The sequence below is a fragment of the Perna viridis genome, chromosome 9, assembly GCF_037379345.1.
Source record: "Perna viridis isolate PV_CMFRI_1.1 ecotype Kerala chromosome 9, ASM3737934v1, whole genome shotgun sequence".
Classification (NCBI taxonomy): Eukaryota; Metazoa; Mollusca; class Bivalvia; order Mytilida; family Mytilidae; genus Perna; species Perna viridis.
This window is the reverse complement of record NC_142453.1, coordinates 35,133,478-35,155,569: the sequence shown is the minus strand read 5'-3', so window position 1 is coordinate 35,155,569 and position 22,092 is coordinate 35,133,478. Positions and strand designations below refer to the sequence as shown.

General features: G+C 34.6%; 1 long non-coding RNA gene and 1 pseudogene across 3 annotated transcripts; both read left to right on the top strand.

The window, feature by feature from the left end:
- Nucleotides 1–2,089: 2,089 nt before the first annotated feature.
- Nucleotides 2,090–9,948, top strand: LOC148607973 (thyroxine 5-deiodinase-like; annotated as a pseudogene). 2 transcript variants are annotated; one of them, XR_015915235.1, is made up of 2 exons: nt 2,090–2,210; nt 8,843–9,948. The product of XR_015915235.1 is annotated as a thyroxine 5-deiodinase-like, transcript variant X1 (transcript). The 2 variants fall into 2 exon arrangements; XR_015915236.1 differs by lacking the exon at nt 2,090–2,210 and adding an exon at nt 5,387–5,542.
- Nucleotides 9,949–17,840: 7,892 nt separating this feature from the next.
- Nucleotides 17,841–21,317, top strand: LOC148607972 (uncharacterized). The gene is made up of 3 exons (XR_015915139.1): nt 17,841–18,019; nt 18,874–18,964; nt 19,172–21,317. It is a non-coding gene; the product is annotated as an uncharacterized LOC148607972 (long non-coding RNA).
- The last annotated feature ends 775 nt before the right edge of the window (nt 21,318–22,092 follow it).

Genomic DNA, 22,092 nt, shown 5'->3' with positions numbered 1-22,092 from the left:
TCCAGTTACCATTTGGAAAACGTAGAATCGTGGTTAGAGAAGTATTGTGGTTAACAAGTCTCTGATTCAGAGGACGCTTATCCTACTGGAGCCCCTGGTCCATGCTCCCAGTTTTAGTCCGAGTTGCTCATTTGCTTTTGTTACTCTGTATGTATGATTTTAGTTACTTTATATTCTTTGTTGTGTATGTCTGTTTTCCATGTCTGGTTTTTGTCCCTGGATTACATTCTTTTAATTACCACTATAACCTTGGTTCCCTTTATTACTCTTTCAGACCATTAACTTACATCTTTAAATGAAACAGACAATGCTTAGTTAACAACTGTTGAAAAAATAATCGAATATAGTTGTATAAAGAATGTCATAGAATAAATTATAAGCATACATAAAAATAATCGAATATAGTTGTATAAAGAATGTCATAGAATAAATTATAAGCATACATGTTCTAAGCATATTGCGGAGACTTGTGTACACAAGAAAGTGAATTTAATCTGAGACCACTATGACGACTGGTTCTTACTAGTAAATTTACAGGAGAATCTTTTCGATGTTACCAAGTTTTATTGCCCGCTTCCATTGATGTAATTATTTCTGGTAGCCAGGAAGCAGCTACATGTAAATCATAGCTTTGGATTTGTTTTGTTGTTTGCATTGTGCAAAGTAATGCAAGAAGTTTCCATGGAATCCCATTTGCTTTCATACTAAATAGATTTTACACTTAAAGAACATTTAGTTCAATCTGTTAATAGTTCCACTAAACGTGCCATGTCTTTTTTCAAATATTTACTGATGAACATTCAATTCTTTTAAAATTGTAAGTAGTGCAAGTATCTTCCAAGTTATTAAAGATTAGCCAGGTTCTATACAGCAAGAAATCATTTATTTGAAAAAAAAATGTAAATAAAAGAGACGCAGTGATTACATCTGACTTTTGATCCTATGGTTGTCAGGAAAAAGGAAAAAAAACGATATTTGTGACGGTATCTGCTATTCGTTAGTCACACTAGTAAGTTACACTCACTTGCAATATGGTAGAAGCGCTGGACAAATCTGAACTCTTCCGGAGCACCTGACACCAATCAAGATTTGACAGTATGAGTATTGCTTTTTAGTAATTTCACTTTCTGCTGTTTTAAGTGTGCGATTGGACTGATCGTCTTTGTTTCCTGGTTTCGTGTTTTTGCCATGTCTTTAAATTTGGAAATCTCTGAATTGTCTTGTTTGATGCTTTGGTACTTTAATGCCGACATCAACTTTCCATCTATTAGAACATTTGTAAAGCATCGGTACCTGACGTCTTGTTTCCCTTCTCTTCTATTTTTAAGAGTATTTTATTCAATTTTGTTCGCTACATTGTGCATGTAAATCATCTTTGTTCCCTGCTCCACGTCCAGGCCGTGTTTTCCGGATATTGACATATTTGAACAATCTCACTAAGGAACCTTCGGTCCCAACTGTTGACAAACATGTCGATTATTCCAAGCCGTACAAAGTTTTTCGAATCAGAATAGGAATAGAATAACAATACATCTTACCAAATATGAAAGAAATCCATTCAGCGGTTTTTAGAGGAGTTGCGCACATAAGTTATTTTGTTAATATGAATAGTCAAAAAGGAAAGTCCGTATTACAATTGACAATATCAAAGCAGAACCGTAAAGTTAAAAACATCCGCAATGATACTGACTTGGTACAGGCATTTTCGAAGGAAATGGCGGATTACGCCAAGTTTATAGCCTACTAAATCTTCCCATTCCCTCACGATTACTTGTTTGTGGTATAAATTGCAATACAATCAGGCAGCATAAAATCAGCTCTGGACAAATTTGTGAACTTAGTAGTCAAAACGAAAAATTTCCTTTCATGCTATTTTAAAAAAAGGGGAAAAGTAAATTGATAAAGAATGTGTTCATATGACTTTTTTAGTTGACTGACATAACAGTACCAGAAAATATTGTTAAAACAATGAGCTATAAATAAAAACAAGTACTATCTTTAAAAAAGATATCCGACGCAGTAAAATTTTGTTCTTTTTAAATTTAAAAAAGAAATGGTGAACGCCGCTTTGAACCTCTTATCATCAAAGGATGTCATCAGTGTTAAAGTTTCAATCCGATAAAAATGTACGATATTAAAGGTTACAACTAGTGACATTTTGACGTGGCGTGATGTTATTGGTTGTTGTAAGTAAGTGAAGGAAAACGATGGTAAGTTTGTTTACTATTTTTTTGGAATGACAAATTTAAGTCAACGTACAATATATTTTAATTGTTGTTTTTGTTTTCTTTCTTCGACGCCATTCTATGTTAATTAATGCCATGATTAATACCTAGCTTGCACTTAGGTTAAAATCTAGGACGTTTGACTCGCCAAGGTAATGAAAACAGGTACTAGTAATTGATTCCAAAATGACTTGGAGTGACGCCTATTCTAAGGCCAAATTGATTCATTTTCAAGTTTTCATCAAGTTTTAAGATAACTAAACATTTCTGGCGTACGCTGTACTTAAGTACTACGACAGTTGACAAAAGCTTTTCATTTTTCTATTTTATACATGACAAGTTAAAATCAATTCTGTGTGAGCGTATTCTTTCTATACAAAACAGCGCTCTATCTAGTCTGCTGTAGGAAAAAAACACTAAATTTGGCAAGAATTACTTTAATATTGGGATTGAATCGGTGGTCTTAGGATAGCGTTCTCTCCTCGAGTTCAATTTGGGAGGTCGCGGATTCGATTCCGGGTCAAATCACTAAATAATTTAAAATTGTCACCGCTTTTCCGCCAATGGGATACAGAGACGACTGGTTGGCTTGGAGTTAGAATAGTGCGTCCGAATGGAATGCCTTCCTCTCGGACTGTTGCTTCTGTGAGAGAGTAATCAAGAAAACCAAGATTTTAGCGGAAATCAAAAGAATGTAATTCAGGGACAAAGACCAGACATGGAAGAGTAATCAAGGGAACCAAGGTTATAGCGGAAATCAAAAGAATGTAATCCAGGGACAAAGACCAGACATGGAAGATGTAATCCAGGGACAAAGACCAGACATGGAAGAGTAACCAAGGGAACCAAGGTTATAGCGGAAATCAAAAGAATGTAATCCAGGGACAAAGACCAGACATGGAAGAGTAACCAAGGGAACCAAGGTTCAGACATAGAAGAGTAATCAAGGGAACCAAGGTTATAGCGGAAATCAAAAGAATGTAATCCAGGGACAAAGATCTTTCTCCTCCTGAAATATAAAATATTTGTCATAATCAAGTAAACAATCTGAGTATCAGTCCATTTAAAATGCAGGCACTGCCTATGGTAAGGTGATATATGGTGTAGAAAAACCAATGGATCAGACGAAGCGTTTTAGGTCTACATATGTTATATTTTATGTGACAATAGTCTTCTTGTATTTAGATATGTTCTTATGAGAAAACTACACTTTTAATCTCCCACTAAGGTCTACCAGAGCAAACCAAATCAAGAACGGTAACTCTTGCAAAGAGCTAGTTCCATGTACAATCTATATACAAAGTGAAAAAGTAAGACTGGTTATGTGATCAATAACGGTTTCAGAACAAGAAACTGAAATTCGTTGGGTTTTTGACATGTATGAATCACCTCCTGCAAATTGTAGTCGTTCTTTCTAACAGACCATTGGAATACCTTTGTAAACATAATGTGTTGCACTTTGTTTAATACTCGTGTGAAGCTATGTTTTAACAAGATCTACTAAAAAGTAAGCCACTGGCCAAGTCCTTCATCTTTACTTTCGGTTATTCAAAAGCTGTATTATAATCCTAACCTTAAGGATTGCTTACATTTGAATTAACTCAAATATGAACAATCCTAACTTTAAGAATTACCTTCATCTGATTAACCCAAGTACACTCGAAGTTAAAGGGACAATTTAAAATACACTCTCCTCTGCGTCCAAGTCGAAATTTACCAACATTTTCAGCCTATGGTGTATAAATTTCACAGATGGTTGGTAACTGTCCTGCTTGTGATATGACTTCCTCAGAGCGAAAATATTGTAAAATGATCTTCTAAGACAGGTTTATGTTCCGCCTTTGTTGCTATCATCACTTCAGAAATTATATGATCGTCACTATAATTTGGTTGATCAATCCGAAGTCTATCTCATATAATAGATGCGAAAAGATATCTTCAGTTAGATCTCACTTCTTTCCCCACCTTGACAATCTGGAGTGTCACCATTTGCAATGCTACGGTTGTCGCTTGCGGTGCAGGACATGCATCTCCTAAAAAAATCTTGTGTTACTTTCGTTTTTTTTTTTTTTTTTGTGGGAGTTCGTATAGCAGTTGTTTTTTACATTTTGTGTGCTATCACTTTTTTTCTTATCTTCGAAAAGTATATGTATTTGTTTTTTTATTCTGTTGTCGGCATTGCATACGAATATGTTGATTCTAGGTTGTTTTTTTTTGCTTTCACATTTTAGCCATATTCATGGTCTTATATCTCTATCTCTGAATTGGTCTTCTGTTTGGATTCTAGGGTATTTTTTTCACCGATATTTATAGTAGGAGATTCTCATGTCGTATGTTGTATTATCGGAAAGAAATTTCCCAGTCAAACAATCTCAGTTAGTTTCGAAGATTTTATACATCGAATCTACCCAAAGAACTTTAGATAAAAGACACTGCAGACACTATGATGTCAGCTTCATATCTGTATGTACACTTAGGAATCAATGGAAAAGGAAAACTCGTGATAATTCTATACGACCAAAGCGATGACTTCTCTTTATGTAGTGGCAACTTACCTTTCAGATGTGGCAATATCCATTCAGCATCTGCGTGTGGAGTTTTCATATTATACTTTATACGTTATACCAGAGCTTGCCGTAACTACGCAGACTTTTTGTACCGTGCTAGACGTCTTACAATTAGGCTAATGTTGCTTCAATATTGAAGTTTTCACTACAGATGTTTTATGGTCGTCATCATGAACTCGTGGATCGTTTAAGAAATAATTCATGGAGTGGGTAGATTTGTACTCATTTTAACATGGGTACGGCATTTATATTCGATTATTTAACACCGAGTAACAGCGAGGTGTTAAATGAGAATATAAATGCCAACCTCATGTTAATATGAGTACAAATCTACCCCCGTAAGGAATTATTTATTTTCTAATATGAAAAATACGGTAAGTTTTGTGACAAAAATTTCCCTACGCGTAGCCAAAATAACGACTGTTCCGTTGAACCTCCCCCGTACGGAAGTTGGATTAATTAAGAAATAAACCACATATCCAAGTAAACCATCTATTGAATAAGTATCAGTATAAGTATAGTATTAGTTAACCTCTCAGTCGTTAAATCATCGAGTAAACGTTTTTAAGTGAGTGTTTTGTCTCGAAGCGACAGCGAAAGAAAAGAGACAGGTCGGAGGTGCTGAAGTGGGGTTGTACCGACATATACTGTTTGACGATATGAAGACGTCATATTAGAATATGGTGTATCCATCTGCACCATTAGAAATCCGATTTTTACTCGGAATTCACGTCAGTGGCTTCGAGTATTGTAAGTATAAGAATGACAAAAGGGCTTCCGGCAGATAACTTCACGGGCGGAAATGCTTTCATCAAATTAATGCGGGATTCTCTTTTAAACTTTAAATATTTCACCGATATCCAATCTGAATGATATTTCAAACATTTTAAGTATTAATTTTCAGCTAAATATTGTCGAACTGGTAAATTGAGACGCCAAACTATTTTTTGCGCTTGGTCGCGTAGTAATTTCAAAGAAGATGGTTAAAAGCCAATACAATTTAATTGGAGTTACCTCTCTTTGGTAGTGTTGGTTTTTAACTGTTCCCCGTGAATGGTATTACATGTATAATCAAAATCATTTTATCAAGAAGCGTCACATTCAACATCATCAGCTGCCTTTTTTTCAAGTTTAAGGTCTCAAGAACGTAAACAAATGCAATAATCTTATTTTCACGATATTTGTGTACATCTTTGTTTTATTTTGCTGCAGGTTGCAAGGGAAATACGGGTTCAACACCAAAACATTCTCAAACCTTAGTTCATGTCATGACCGGCACTCTAGCACATTGCTTAAAATATAAACATCGGGAACCTATCTTGCAGGTTGCACGCCAATCGACTTCCTAGTTGCAGCACCTTCGGTGCTTTGATTCAACAATGTCATAGCTTTCCTTTCTTTTAACCCAGACGCGACATTATACAAGACGCACTGTGGGTGTTTCTAGAAAAGCAAAAGACGCTTACTCTACCGATGCCCCTGGTCCATGGTTACAGTTTTTAGTGAAGTCCGGGCTGCTCATTTTTTGCTTTTTTATACATGTTATTTTGGATATTTTATGATCTTTTTGTACATAGAGGAATGTGTGTTCCTTGTCTAGGCATTATCCTTGGAATTCCGCTCGAATCTTGATTACCCAAACACCAAATTTTGGTCGAAACTTTTGTTTACTTTTTATTCGAAAAACATTATCGTTGTGGTTACTATATATGTGTTTCATTTAATGTATTTTTTGAAAATATATAGACCCGTGCAGGTCCCGGTGTCAAAAGAATAGGCCTGCAGCAGCGCTAAGCTTGTCGTAAAAGGCGACTAATAGTGCTCAGAACCCTAGCCCGGGGCTAGGGCGCTCTGCCCACAGAGCAACTGGGATGTGTGCCCCAGGTGGTGGAATGGGGTACCCCTGGCGTGTTACATGCTGGGGTTGTCAGGCTATAATACGAAAACCTGACCGCAAACCATAGTGGTACACCGTGTTGGGAAAGATGCCACGTTTCTCGCACGTTAAGGAACCTTACTGTGGTATTCTCCCGGAGTAGGAACCATAGGGCTCCGCCACAGGAGGCTAAATTGCCCGACCCTACCCACCTCTCCCTATTTCTAGTGGCAATCAAAATTTGTCGACCCCATTGTCCTTGTGTCCCATCCCTTATTCATTTCATCATTTCATGTTCATTTTATCATTAATTTCATGTTCATCGTCTGAATATAGCTGAAATATTGCTGCTCAGACGTTAAACCCCAACAAACAAACAAACATGAAAATATATAAGTCATACTTATTTTCATAGTAGCCATTATCCGCATAACGTTCTAGGGATAATAACTCTAAGTGAAATTGTCTATCAATATAATTTGTGTTCATTAAGGTATCAGTCTTGTATTACATATTCCTGAGCGGTTGTACGAAAACATGGAGGCTAAAAATATAGTACGCTTCCTTTTTGGCTTTTCCTGTTTTTGTTTCTTGGCAAATGGCTATCATTTTTCATCAAACGTACTGTGTAAATATCAAGCTATGCCACCATAAACTTGTTTTCGAGGAAAAACAGTATTTTCATGAAAAATAATGCTTCAGAAAAGGGGTTTATTTTATGAACTCAAAATAAAAGTGAAAGTAGAAAAAGTCTATTTTTAGTTTGACCTGTGCTGGTGTACCAAAGTTCGTGCCTCTTTTTTCTAAAATGGACCTAAAAGTTATTTTTGACATTTCCTTAATTAAAAAACATGGTTAAAAGTTAGATTGAAACCCCTTGTGTATTTTTTAAAAAATCATGAAAATTTAAGGTATACTATAGAAGCCTATGGGGCAAAGAATACAAGACTGAGACCTTAAGGTGTCGGTGACTTATTGCTTTTACTGTGTTTTTATTTTTATTTTTATTTTTATTTTTATTTTTTTTTTGTTAATATTATTATTAATATCATTGTTATTATTATTTTTCCGTCATCTCTTGTCTTCCTATCAATGATTTTATTTCGGACAAATTTCCTTATTTTGCACACAAAGCCGATATCATCTGAAATTAAAATTTCAAAAAGGCAGCCATTTTGAAATGGTTGCCAAAGAAGGGAAAATTTTCAAAATAAAGGATATTACAATATCTTGCAAACCTATGTGGTTAAGAACTTGAAATTTGGTACAGTAGTTGAGTTTGACGCGCTGAACAATTTAGTTCAATAATACCGGAAACGAAAAGTTACCTGTTGCCATGGCGAACAATTTTTTCCGCCAAAACTTCAAAATGCTGCGATATGGAAGAAATTTGGTTTCTAGGTAAAATTATTATGCCGAGTCTGAAATTTGAAGTTTTCAGGCAATGTGTGCACGGGAGGTAACTTGCCCAATATTTTTTTAATCGAAACAGTAATTTGTTAATATCTTTGGTGCTTTTGTTTAGTGTCTTTTGTTTTGTTTTGTTTTTCGTGTTTTGTTTACTTTATTTTACCTTTGTTTTTTTTCCTTTCTTTTGTTTTTCTGTGCTTTCTTTTGTTTCGTTTCGTTTTCGTTTTGTTTTTTGTTTTGTAAAGGTCCACACACTCCGCGAAGCAATCAAGTCACCTTATTAAGGTTAAATTTATTTCCAGAAATTTGATTGAAATTTTATCAGGTTTTCATATATTCAAATGCTTTGGTTTGATCGCAAAACAACGAGAAATTAACATTTTTCTTTTTGTTTTTTCATTTTTCATTACTATATCGGTTTTGTGCAGTCCTCCATCTTTGATATTGATACTTAATCTTAAAAAAACTATTTTAAATTGTAATAACCAATTATGTTATATGATTGGAGTACACATTGTTGTTTGCTCTAAATTAACAAAAGTCCTTTATATATTATGTCGTGTTTGCAGTTTAGCATTTAGGGTAAGTAACTCTCGTTAGCTTCGACATTTTTGTTTGTTTGTTTGTTTGGTTGGTTGTTTGTTGTTGTTGATGTTGTAATGTTTTTATTTTTCATCCATTTCATTTATAATCTGAAATGTTATATTGGTTTTACTATCAGCTTAATTTTGTTAACTTCTATCCACTCTGGTTTTTTTTTCCAGATGATTCGACAGTCAGTTGCGCTTTTAAAATGCATACTGAACATTATTGTATTGGGTGTGTTTGTCTTCCTTTCGTTATTCGTCCCTCCCATAAAAGCGAACATTGCCGAGAAGTTCCGAAAAGTACATAAAGGTACCTATGTAAAGGATGAACATTGTATGAGCAGTATATATACGTTAGCGATGTTTAAACAAGTCTGGAGAGCCATGTATCTTAATGCTTTTAAAACATCAAGGTTGCATGGGAATGCACCTGACGTGAAGGTTGTTCGGTTATCTGACCTTGCTAGTGCAAAACTGCTCGATTTTCAGAAATCAGCGCGACCTCTTGTTTTGAATTTTGGGAGTTGTACCTGACCCCCATTTATGTCGAAGCTGGAGCAGTTCAATGAATTAATTGCTCGTTTCGCCAATAATGCTGATTTTGTTATAATATACATAGAAGAAGCACACCCGGATGACGGGTGGAAATTTAAGGACAACATTAAAATAAATCGTCATAGACAGTTAAAGGATCGAATCAATGCTGCTAAACAATTACAGACACACAGACCAAAATGTCCAATCGTAGTCGACACAATGACAGATGACGCTAACCTGAAATATGGAGGTTTATATGAACGACTATATATAGTATTGAATGGCATTATTGTGTACGAAGGTGACAGAGGTCCTTCTGGTTACCATGTGGAAGAAGTAGAATCGTGGCTAGAAAAGCATTACGGATCAGCACCCAACACAAACTAAGAAACTGGCAAAACTTGTCTAAACTCTGGGATTATAAAGGACAGGGACAAATGTATCCTCATCATGTAGTTCTAAGTTACGTTTGAACAGTATATGTAGGTTTAGTTATTTGATATATTGAACAGTATATGTACGTTTTAGTTACTTGATATACTGCTTACGTTAGTTACATGAACCTGAAGGTAGTAGACTATACTGAGGCCAAAATGACGATAAATTCTGAAACGTAATAAGAGTTTGTTTGATAAAGCTATTAGTATGTCTATTTATTGGTTTAATTCAATGTCATTATAGAATATACTTCATTTGCAGTGTTTGAAAACTCTCCGAACATTGACAATAAAGAAAAGAACAGTGTCCATCTTGACATACCATCAATAAAAAATTAATGAGTTAAGTCGGAACTGGTGAAAACGCGACACAGCCGTGCCATTCGCTGTGCCTTGTATTTTTATCTTTTGAGCTGCTTTCGTATATCAACCTGGTATTTTCAGATAAAGTTTTGCCTCACTCAGTTCAACCTGACCATAAAAGTAATCTGAATGGTTTGAAAAAAAACTTAATATATCCACAGAAAAGAAAATCCTAAGAAATCGAACGATAAGAAATTGAAGAGTTTAATTTCCTGTGGTAATTCTTGGTTATTATGGAGGTTTTGTTGACGTTTTTTCTTGTAATTTTCTTTTAGATATTCTCTTCATCTGTTTATTGAGACAACATTTTTTTTTAAATGAACAGCATTGGTATAGTTTGATGGAGTATTTATGTTGGTTCCTATGATACAAGATCTTCACATTTCTATCTGTAAATCTCATTGACTAATTTATACTATGTATCACTGAATATTGTAATGTGAAACATATTGTAGTCCGTTTGAGTTTTATAATCTTAGAAAAAGTTCTGATAAAATCATTTCTCGATCTGTATTTGACTTTTTTGATAGTGGATACGGACTTTGAGAAATATTTTCAGAATTTTATCTCAATAGATCTAAGCAAGGAGTTAAATATGATCTAAGACATTCCCATTAGGCTTAATGCAATTTCAATTCGGAATAATTGAATATACTAATTTTGTCTGTTTCAATGTTGGAACAGCTATTTGAATATTTGAAGTAAATATAAATAAAAATCCACATGTGCAGTCTACACATTTCAAGTAGTTTTATATGAAAAGATGTTTTGTGATGTTCAATTGACATTTATATAAAACCATTTTAAAGGGAGATAATTGGCAGGAAAATGTTCTATATAGAAAGGTAATTGGAATTTTAGCTTTTTTAATGTTACAAGAAAAAGAGTTCGGTGACTCACAATTTTCCTTTTGAAATATGAAAGAATGTCAGTTAGTTGTTCTTTTTGTAAATGAAGAAGAAATTATATTCACCGCTTTTTTGATAGGTTGCGAAATAGTGAAATTCCCCCTAAGAATCCTTATAAAATTGCCTTTATTAAGGCCGAATTTTTTCGAATTCAAGTTCGGTGACCTATGTTTTTACATTAAAACGATGTTTGTTCATGCAAGGCCATCTTCCAGAAAAACTAGGAAAATTTATCTACTAGAAATGTTAGGTATGATCTACCTTGAGGTTACAGTACGACGTTACGGTAAGAGTTACGATTTTCGTTCCTAGCGTTATCAGGAAAGATAACGTTATTTATGTGTTCCGGACGTGGTTCGTGGTGTTCCGAGGAGGTTGGGGAAAAATACAATGTTCACATAGAAAAAGTGCAATAATGAAGAAATAATATATTCTCTCAGACAGACTTGTATCCTACAATATTTTGATAGTAAATAATCAGACCTTATTTGTTGAAACAAGGTCCGTATTTTCTTTTAAATTTCTATAAAAAATCTATCAAACACAGAGTCTAAAATACGATGCCTTGCCATGGAAAAGATCTGCTGATTTCTGATAAATAACAAATATGATCTGCTATTAGTACAACGTATCTTAGTTTTCCTTTCCGCTTTCTTCTACCCTTTTAGCGACTCGGTGGATGTTTCTAGAAAAAACGGAGGACGGTTACCCTACCGGTGCACCTGGTCCATGCTCCCAGTTTTTAGTGGAGTCCGAGTTGCTCATTTACTTTTGTTGCTTTGTATGTATTATTTTGATTTATTTTTTTGTTGTGTGTGTTGCCGTTTTCTTGTCTGGTATTTGTCCCTGGATTACAGTCTTTTGATTTCCGCTAGAATCTTGGTTCCCTTAATTAAATGTAGTCTATCAAATGACTAAAATTGTAAATATAAAAGATAGGAAATGCGCATAATGGTAAGAGGGATAAGACAGAAAAACAATGACAGGAAGTAGTGAAATTAGAAACGTCAGAAACAACAAACTACTCTTTTGCAAAAGTTTGAAATTGGAGGCAATTCAACGCTGCAAAGAGGACAAAAAAGGGGGTTTACAGAAAGATTGTTTTAACGTTACATCCAGTCAGTGACAATAATTATTATATTACTTGTAAATATACAGCCCATTCATTAAAAAATTCTACTTCCGACTTCGTTAACGACGTTGCGTTGCACAATCGGCCTACTACTATCCTATAGAATGCCGTGTACAGTTTCTGAATCAGTAGATTAAAGCCGAATCCAGATTAGTACAACTGTATAAAAAAATATATACGTATTCATTTTAAAATTGGTTAAGTTGTTGAAAACATGTAAATTTCCTAATTGAAATATATTTCTGTTTCCGGAAAGCAACTGAACATAATGTGTATTGAAAAACACTTCTTTTTATATAAAGGACCTCACTAAAATTAGAATTAAAAAGGAACTAGCCTGACGTAGATTGATTTCGAACAAAAAATATTTAAGGAATGGCTTATATATTTTTCCCGTCTATGAACAAGTGTGCACCAAAGGCATTGAGGATTTTTTTCAAATAGACCAAAAAATAGAACCGTCATTCATACAATTTAGTTTTAGTACCAAAATCCAACGGGCAAATCATTGAAAAATGTTGATGACATCACAGTCATACAAAATTTGGTCTATGAAATGAAGGACAAAATTTTTTATCAAATCAGAAAAAGTGTTACTTCTGACATTAAATTATATGTAAACATGTGTATATCTTTTTTTAATATTGAAGGGAAAGAAGGAAAATGTGGTCAACTGCAGTAAAAAGACAGCTCAAGTGGTCTTATAGACAGTTGTATATTTTTTCTCCTCAGCGGCCTTGACCTTAAACGGAAAGCACGGCTTGTTACAGGACTGCTCATCCTTCTAAACACTTAAGTTCATCCCTGGATTCATTGGGGTTCATGTTGTTCGATTTTTTTTTTCGAGTACTGTTTGGTAGTGTCTATTATTTTATTTTATACTTTGTGTGGTAATTTGGGTATTCCCGGTATTGTCTTGTGCAGGGAGTTCCCTTCGTTTGAACCCTCATTCCTTAGTGTGGTAATTTTGGTGCTTCCTGTACTGTCTTGTTAGGGTATTTCCTTCGTATTAACCATTGTGTGATAATTTGGGTGTTCCCGGTATCGTCTTATTTTGAGTTTCCCCTTTCGTTTTAATCATGTTACTTTGTGTGATAATTTGGGTGTTCCCGGTATTGTCTTATTTAGGGTTTCCCATTTCGTTTTAATCATAATACTTTATGTGGTAAATTGGGTGTTCCCGGTATTGTCTTATTTAGAGTTTCCCCTTTCGTTTTAAGCATATTACTTTGTGTGATAATTTGGGTGTTCCCGGTATTGTCTTATTTAGGGTTTCCCATTTCGTTTTAATCATATTACTTAGTGTGGTAATTTGGGTACTTCCTGTATTGTCTTTTTAGGGTATTCCCATCGTTTTAACAATGTTACTTTATGTGATAATTTGGGTGTTCTCGGTATTGTCTTGTGTAGGTATTCCCTTTCGTTTCAACTATTTTACTTTTTGTGGTAATTATTGTGCTTCCTGTACCGTCTTATTAGGGTTTTCTTTTCCTTCAAACCGTCATTCCTTAGTGTGGTAATTTGGGTGTTTTCTGTTTTATCTGGTTTGGGTATTCCCTTCGTTTTAACTACGTTACTTTGTGCGGTAATTTGGGCATCCCTGTATTGACTTGTTACGGGTTTTTCCTTCGTTTACACCCTCGTCACTTTTTGTGATAAGATGGGTGCTCCTGGTAATGTCTCGTATAAAGGATTTCCCTTTGTTTTAACCCTCTCTACCTTGTTTGGTAATTTTTATGCTTCCAGTATTATCTTGTGTGATGACTTTCCTTCGTTTGAACCCTCGGTACTTTGTGCAGTATTTTGTGTGGTAAATGTGGAGTTCCCGATATTGTCTTGTCAATTAGATTTCGTGTGAACCCTAATACTTTGTATGGTATTTTTATAAATTTTGGTTTAGACAAAACGCTTTCGGGAGACGAAGGACGAAATCATAGATAATCACAAATTGGTTTATCAAGTATATATACCAACGATTCCTTCACAAGTTACTATTTCAACCGATGTGAAAACTTCGTTCACAATCACTGTGATAGGCGACTTTGTTTAATATGTAGATGTGGGTATTGAAAAATTCTTTTTCTGGAATGTTAGCTCTAGATATCTCCCTTTCATATACAGCAATATTTTTTCCAGCTCCTTTACTGATATTTCACACCTGTTACCAAATGAAAGACTGAACATTTTAATTCAACGTTTCTTTTCATAAAAGATTGAAAATGCAGAGAAAGGTACTATGATGTAGGCCGAGATAATGTGTAATCAAAGGAACCAAGATTCGAGCGGTAATCATAGAATATAATATATTTCAAGGATAAAGACTAAACAGTGAAAATGGAAGCACACAACAAAGAACATGAAAAAAATAATAACAACACGTACAAAGGAATAGAAGTAAATGAGCACAGACCTTACTTTAATTAGGAAATTATGGAGATGATGTAATCATCAAACTGGAAAATTTCGTTTGAGTCTTATATTTTTTAAGTCTTAAAAATCTTTCAAATTCTGGTCTCGAAACAGTTCGATATGTCTTTGTTCTTCGTTGTGTATATCTGCTCTTCTTTTCTTTTCTTTTCCCCTGGATTGTATTCTGTTGATTTCCGCCAGAATCTTTGTTCCCTTAATTACTCTCTCAACTAGATTTGACTCTTCCTCAGTACGTACGTACTTCAGCTATTACGGCATAATGGCATCACAATTTTATTTTGTTTGCTTGAATGTAAGAATAGCTATTTGAATTCTGCTGTCAATAAAACTAACACAAACGCACAAAACACACGCACACACACACTTACCAAATCGGTCAGATTACATAACGAAGCCAGCATGTGACTTCCGGTTATTTGAATATCTATTAATAAACATAGACCTTCAAAATCAAGTGACATTTTAGATATTAAATTGAGTTGACATATCAAAATAAAATTTTAAATGAAATAAAAATTACATTAAACCTGATTTGGACTTCTTTCTTTGAATAGGATACTGATAATATTTCTCAAAGTTTGTACATGTGTACGTACTAAAGAAGGATCTGCAAATGAAAAGTGCAACTATTTTGAAAAATCAATTATCAAGATGTAATCTGTAGATCTATAAAACTCAAACGAATTATATATTGATCTAATTCAAAGGCACTATATCTGTCCATTTTAGTAGTGGCGGACTCAATCAAAAAAAATATCAGTAGGGAACCAGTTATGATCTCTTCTTGTCGATATTGCAAACAGTTGATCTCTCCCTGTCGGTAAACACACACACATACACACACAAGTACAATAAAAGTACCCATGTACTGAATCAATTTATATCGATTGTTTGAATCTAAAATAACCGTCTAATTGAAAAAAGGGATAAGATAAAACAAGAAACCGGAATCGCCTTCAAGCTTGTTGAAAATTATTAATAATAAACTCTTTGATTTGAATTCACAACGATTCTGATTACGATTGCATTAAATTTATATTAAGAATATTACACAAAAGTTAACGAGGCATCAGAGCAGTACGCCAGTTGGCGTACTATTCAGGTTCGATGTCAGTTTACATGGAACACATAAAAGAATGAACACAAAACTCTCCGACATACTGCGTAATTGAACTACAAACTATTAGTTGATCTTTCCCAGATTCTAAATTTTCAAGTCGAAATTCAATTTATTGATCTCCAGGTTAAAATTGTCAGTCAAACCATTCCAAACCACAATATTGAAATAAAAGCATGTCCTCAGACAAATGTCCCTCGAAACTGGCTACATTTCTCAATTGATAAGCTATTCAATGTATAGCTCTAGTGTATTAAGTTATCGCAGAGACATCTATGTGTCGTGTAAAAGCGCTTAGTCTCTTGACACTTATTTCCAGAATCTCGTACATTAACATAAACGCCAAAGTCTTAGAATAAAATTTCAACAATTATGTCATTTGCAGGAAACACTAGCCATGTTCTTTAAAGGCCCCGAAGCACCTACAGCTCTATCATCATACCACATGGCCAAAATAGCCAAAAGGAATGATTGTTACAAAAAGCAATATCACCAGACCACAGAGTCGACACCATTACTGAAAAATACATTATCGAAATGTAGCGGCAAATAATAGCTTTGAACAGGCCGTGTAGTCCCTGCTTGGAAGCTCTTTCTTGATCGGAACCACTCCCCATTTTTGTAAATATAAGGATCCACCAGGGATTGCATGAAATATCTGAAGACAGCTCTTCCAATCGATACTCGGCATTCCTCTTTGTATATATATATATACGTCTCAGAATGTGACGACTCTATTCACTACACTGCTCCATCGGATCAAATTGATACAGGGAAGATATGTTAACGTATAGAAAGGTCTGAAAAAATCCCAACGATGTTAGAACTGTCAAATTTGCGATGCAAATTTTCGGTCGTTCCCTCCGCGGGACTCGAACTCGTACCGCTGTGATATCTATGGCAACACCGCCTGCACATAGTCCAGCGCCCTAGACCACTCGGCCAGCTAGGCTATATAAAATATATCTTTCGCTGGCCGGGTCATTCCTCTTCGTAGGATTAATCTAGGGCTGTAACTTAGTACACGATGTATGGCAGTACGGGACAGTTCATTTAGATGTTATTATGTAGGATAGAGGATCAAATTAATGTTCATATCACAACTCATACGTTATGCAAGAGCTTGCCGAAACTACGCATCGCGCTAGAACTCTAACAAATAGGCTTCTGGAACAGGGTTATGTTGCTACAAGATTGAAGTCATCACTACAGAAGTTTTATGGTCGTCATCATGAACTCGTGGATCGTTATGGTGTATCCATCAGCACCATGAAAACTGATGTATTCAACGGGTCATAGTTTTCCTTTCCTCGTTTGTCTACCCCGGACTTGACTTTTTATGAACAACTCGGCGGGTGTTTCTAGAAAAGCAGAGGACGCTTACACTACCGGTGCAACCTGGTCCATGGTCCCAGTTTTTAGTGGATTCCGAGTTGCTCATTTACTTTTGTTACTTTGTATGTATAAGTGTAGTTACTCTATGTTCTTTGTTGTGAATGTTTGTTTTCCATGTCTGGTTTTTGTCCCTGGATTGCATTCTTTTGATTACCGCTATAACCTTGGTTCCCTTGATTACTCTTTCACAACAAATCAATATTATACAAACGTCTTAGAATGTGACGACTCTATTCACTACACTGCTCCATCGGATCAAATTGATACAGGGAAGATATGTGTACTAAGTTACAGCCTTAGATCAATCCTACGAAGAGGAATGACCCGGCGAGCGAAAGCTATATTTTCATATAGCCTATCTGGCCGAGTGGTCTAGGGCGCTGGACTTTGTGTAGGCGGAGTTGCCATAGATGTCACAGCAGTACGAGTTCGAGTCCCGCGGAGGGAACGACCAAAAATTTGCATGAAAGGTCTGAAAAATTCCCAACGATGTTAGAACTGTTAAATTTGCAATGCAAATTTTTGGTCGTTCCCTCCGCGGGAACGCGGGACTCGAACTCATATGACATCTATGGCAACACCGCCAGCACAAAGTCCAGCGCCCTAGACCACTCGACCAGCTAGGCTATATTAAAATATAGCTTTCGCTGGCCGGGTCATTCTTCCTCGTAGGATTAATTTAGGGCTGTAACTTGGTACACGATGTATGGTAGTACGGGACAATTCAATTGATATATATATATATATATATATATATATATATATATATATATATATATATATATATATATATATATATATATATGTCATTTCTATGATCGATGACTGTATAATCTCCCAGGATTTTTATTTTAAATCCTGTTATGACGTGCTCTTTAGACCACAGCCATGAAAAAATAGTGATAAACACATGACAAACATTTCGTGCAACACATTGGCTGCGTCTATTCAAAAATATGAAGAAATTAGTCATATTGGAATCGAAATAAATCACAGAAACTCGGGCCATTTATGTAGTATTCAAAAAATTATCAGGTAAGAGGTCAACTATTTTTAATTGAATCGATTGATTGATTGATTGAAAAAAATATAGCCGACGCAGTAAAGTTTGTTCTTTTTACTTATGATTTTTTTTACATTTCATTCAGAAAATAACACATAACACGCAATTTCAATTTTCGATTCAATTTTTTTTCGAACGCCTCTAAGTTATCAGTACTTGGCCAATCGGGAAACAGAATTGCGATCAGGTGACTTGTGTTTCCATGGAAGAGCGTCTTTAAGGTCAAAGGGTAAAAACGAAACTATACCGTCTGCGTCGGAAAACAACAAATACCAGTGTGTTCATTCTGTACAGGGAGTGTATCAAAATTGATCATGTACATAGTTAGGTTGGTACTACTCGTTTCGTGGGATACATGTGTAATGTATCAAGAATACATGTTCGAAGTTCTCTAACAAATCAATTCAATTATGAACAGATCAAGGATTTATTTCACTTTATTTTAAGTTTCTATAGCGCTTTCGGTGTAATTTATTCATTCTTTTACCATTTCAGTATTCATTTCTTAGAAAACACGAGTGTGTGATATCAAATAAGATATTTTTTTTAATTATTATTTTTTTTTTTTGTATAATTCAAAGTTACTGTTACTTTATTTGTTTATAATGGTGCATGAGACATAAAACTAGCATGGAAACTTTCGTTTGCAAAATGAAGAACCAGGAAATATTTTAATCCTTTTATTCGTATAATAATCTATACATATTTTACAATATTTTACTGCGTAAAATAAAGATGAAATATAGAAAACAACAGAATTACCGTAATGGGTATGTGGGAGTTAATAAGAGTATATCAAAGACCTAAGTAAAATATTCCTTTTCAGGGGCCAAGATAGAGGCCAAGACTAACAAGCGTATTTCTGAAGCAATAAGCAGGGAGATAATTCGTGGAAACACGACCAAAGACAGGCAAAAGTATGGTGCCTTCTATTTTAATTTAAGATGGTAATTGAATGAATAGTGTAGTAGTATAGTAATGTTTAAAAGTGTTAAACTAGAGGAACGTCGAAAACGTAGAAAATTACAGATGTTATTTAATATGGAAGAAAAGCCCCTGAATATTTGTGTAATAGGTACAATCTGCTTCCAACACGATGAGGACATTTTATTGTTGTATTGTAGATTGTCGAGAGAAGCTTTCCTTTCTGGCTACTATTAAGGAATGGAACAATCTGGACATAACAATATGAAAGATTGATCCAGTATCCAGATTTATGTCGGTTTTAACTAGGAATAAGGATCGATCCATTATACCAAAATATTTTTCATACGGGCCTAGGAAGCTAAATATCCTGATAACCCAACTATTCAGCATTTTTTCTTAATTTTGACCTGCATCGAATAAATATCATCACAAATCCACTATGTAGATGTGGTATATACATTGAAGATGTTGACAGCTGCCTCTTTCATTGCCATTTATTTGTAATCCAAAGACAAACTTTGATTCAAAATTTTAAGGTGACTCTGTGATACTTGCCCTATTGATGCAAACAGAATTTAGGTCAAGTGACTTGCGTTTCCTTGGAAGAACTTCTTCATGTTCAAAGTGTAAAAAGCGAAACTATAACGACTGCGTCGGAAAAAGTGGTTCGAGGCTATTATATGCTCATTTTTAAAACAAATTTTGCATGAAACTTTCCAACAAAAGAAGGGTTGTACAATACTCCGAATACTTCTTCACGGATCCGCCAATGCAGGTGAGTAATACTTTGAGAAGTTACTGATTGCACGTCATTAAAGACGTTCAGAAATGGTACATCTTCATTTTTAACTAACACGATACTTTAAATACAATGTAAAAACGGTTATAGGTCATGGTGTTTGTCAAGTCTAAATGTCGTGGCAACATCGAAATAGTTTTTTACTGCTGACAAGAAGAGAATAATTTCAACCTATTTACATGTGACAAATCTGTGTTGTCAAAGAACCAATCAGTAGGCTAGTCACAAATCATGTTCAATATGACAGTGTATTTTTATCTTACTTTCATGCAAACTATCATATCAACATTTCATTTTCTTTGGTAAAATACACATTTGAGCTAGACCGGCTAGGTCGAGAGGAATTATTCTTCTGTGGAAAATAAGACCATTTTTCATTGCAATAAGAAATATGTTCTACAGCATGGCTTCGAGTGTTGTGAGTTATTTTGACAGATCAAAAGAAAGTAAAGAATTATCATAAAAGCTGTCAAAGAAAAATCAATATTCCTTTAAGCTTTTTGTCGGCAAACAGTACATACCAAAACAACAAAACACAAAACAGAAAGACCATTCAGAAACATCAAAATCTAAATTCATAACCTAAACATGAAAAACAGGAGACAATAACAACCTACTTACACAATATAGTTAACAGAATAAAATACATCTGGAGAAAAGGAAAGCAAACACAGCAAATGAAATTGCTTTGGAAGAGTAAATATTTCCTGCTCCGCCAGCGACACCCGTTACATTGAACGAGGTTTATATAAGAAAGAAAAAAAAATAAAACTAGTAGCGGATTTATAAGCAGAGATGAGTTTCAATGATGTGACGTATATAAAGGGTTGATCAAATCCCCAACGACATTTACCACCAGATGAAAGAAAACTTGTGCAAATATCAAATAACCTGCTTGTATCATCTAATATAGGAAGTTAGGAATATATTATTGGTCAAAAGCAGCATGAAGCAAAGAAAAGGTGAGTTTTTATTAGATATCTGCGTCTCGTTTCTGTGTGATTTTTAAGTGTTGTGTATTATGTCTTGGGCGTAGCTTCCATTGAGGCAACCAACTGTCTCGGTTTAAGAGAGGGAGACATTTAGGGTAAGCAAACACACTGCCACACATCTCAGTTGACTAGTTGGTAAGAATGATGAGTAATTTTCTCTTTGTCTTCTATCATTTGTCTTGTGATAATTGTGATAATTTACATTCACTTGACATTTTATTATTTATATACCTCCTTTTAGTCCAAACTTCAGGTTAAGCTGTTAAATTGGGTTTGTCCCCCTTCCTACACATTCAACTTTTGTCACGTTCATACGCCTTCATTAAATAGAAAGAGAAATATACAGTGTATTTTAAACCAATTTCAACACACTTGAAACTTTTGTCTACCCATTTTTATAGACATTAAACAAATTGACACATTTTGTCAGTCGATTTGTAATAAGCCAGTAGAATATTGTAATTATTCTACGAAATTCTTTAAGACCAGTCCTATTTGTATTTCTCTACACTAGCATGTCACTTCATGGGAAATAAACTGGATATATTTTAAATATAACTAAACTTGTCTTCCGTAACTGAGTCACAGACATTCGTTTTCAAAGAGAGATATTAACGCAAACTTATGGACCAATCATGATTACTGTTCCAGTTATTATATGATAAGATGATTCTAATTACGAAACGCTCATGTGTGTATGAAATCATTTGCAATTAAAATTTTAATTCCAACTTATACAGAAAAGTGCAATAACTAACGAGCTGATATTTGTTACCTTCCATGTGAATAGAGGAGATGAAAATGTCCTGACCGTCAGACACATAAACACTATCCATTTTTGGTTGATCATTTCTGTTTCAGGTTTCAGATATTTCAGCCAGTAATACAGTTGAGTTCAGGAAAGAGTTCGTCGTCCCTGATTGTATGACCATTTATTTACGGGATGAAATATCTTGGTATAATTAATTTGAAGGTTTTGTTTAAATTTCTATTTATATTTCGTAGCTATGATAGAATGATTAAATATCTTCGTCAATTGTCCAATTTATTTGGTATTTTCTGTTTAGTAGTATCACAATTTATGCTTTTTGTGGTCCTTTTGAGCTAAATGATGGAATCTACATATGTTGATTTATTTCGTTCAGTAAAATGTACCAATTTGAAAGTCCAAAAATAAAACAAAATTGTAGTTTTGCCTCAATGAGTTCTACGAAGTGCCCAAACAGATCTAATTATAATCAAAGTACTCATGTGCTGAATCAATTTATATCGATCATTGGAATTTTTAAACTCAAATAATCGTCAAATTGCAAAAATATGGAATTAA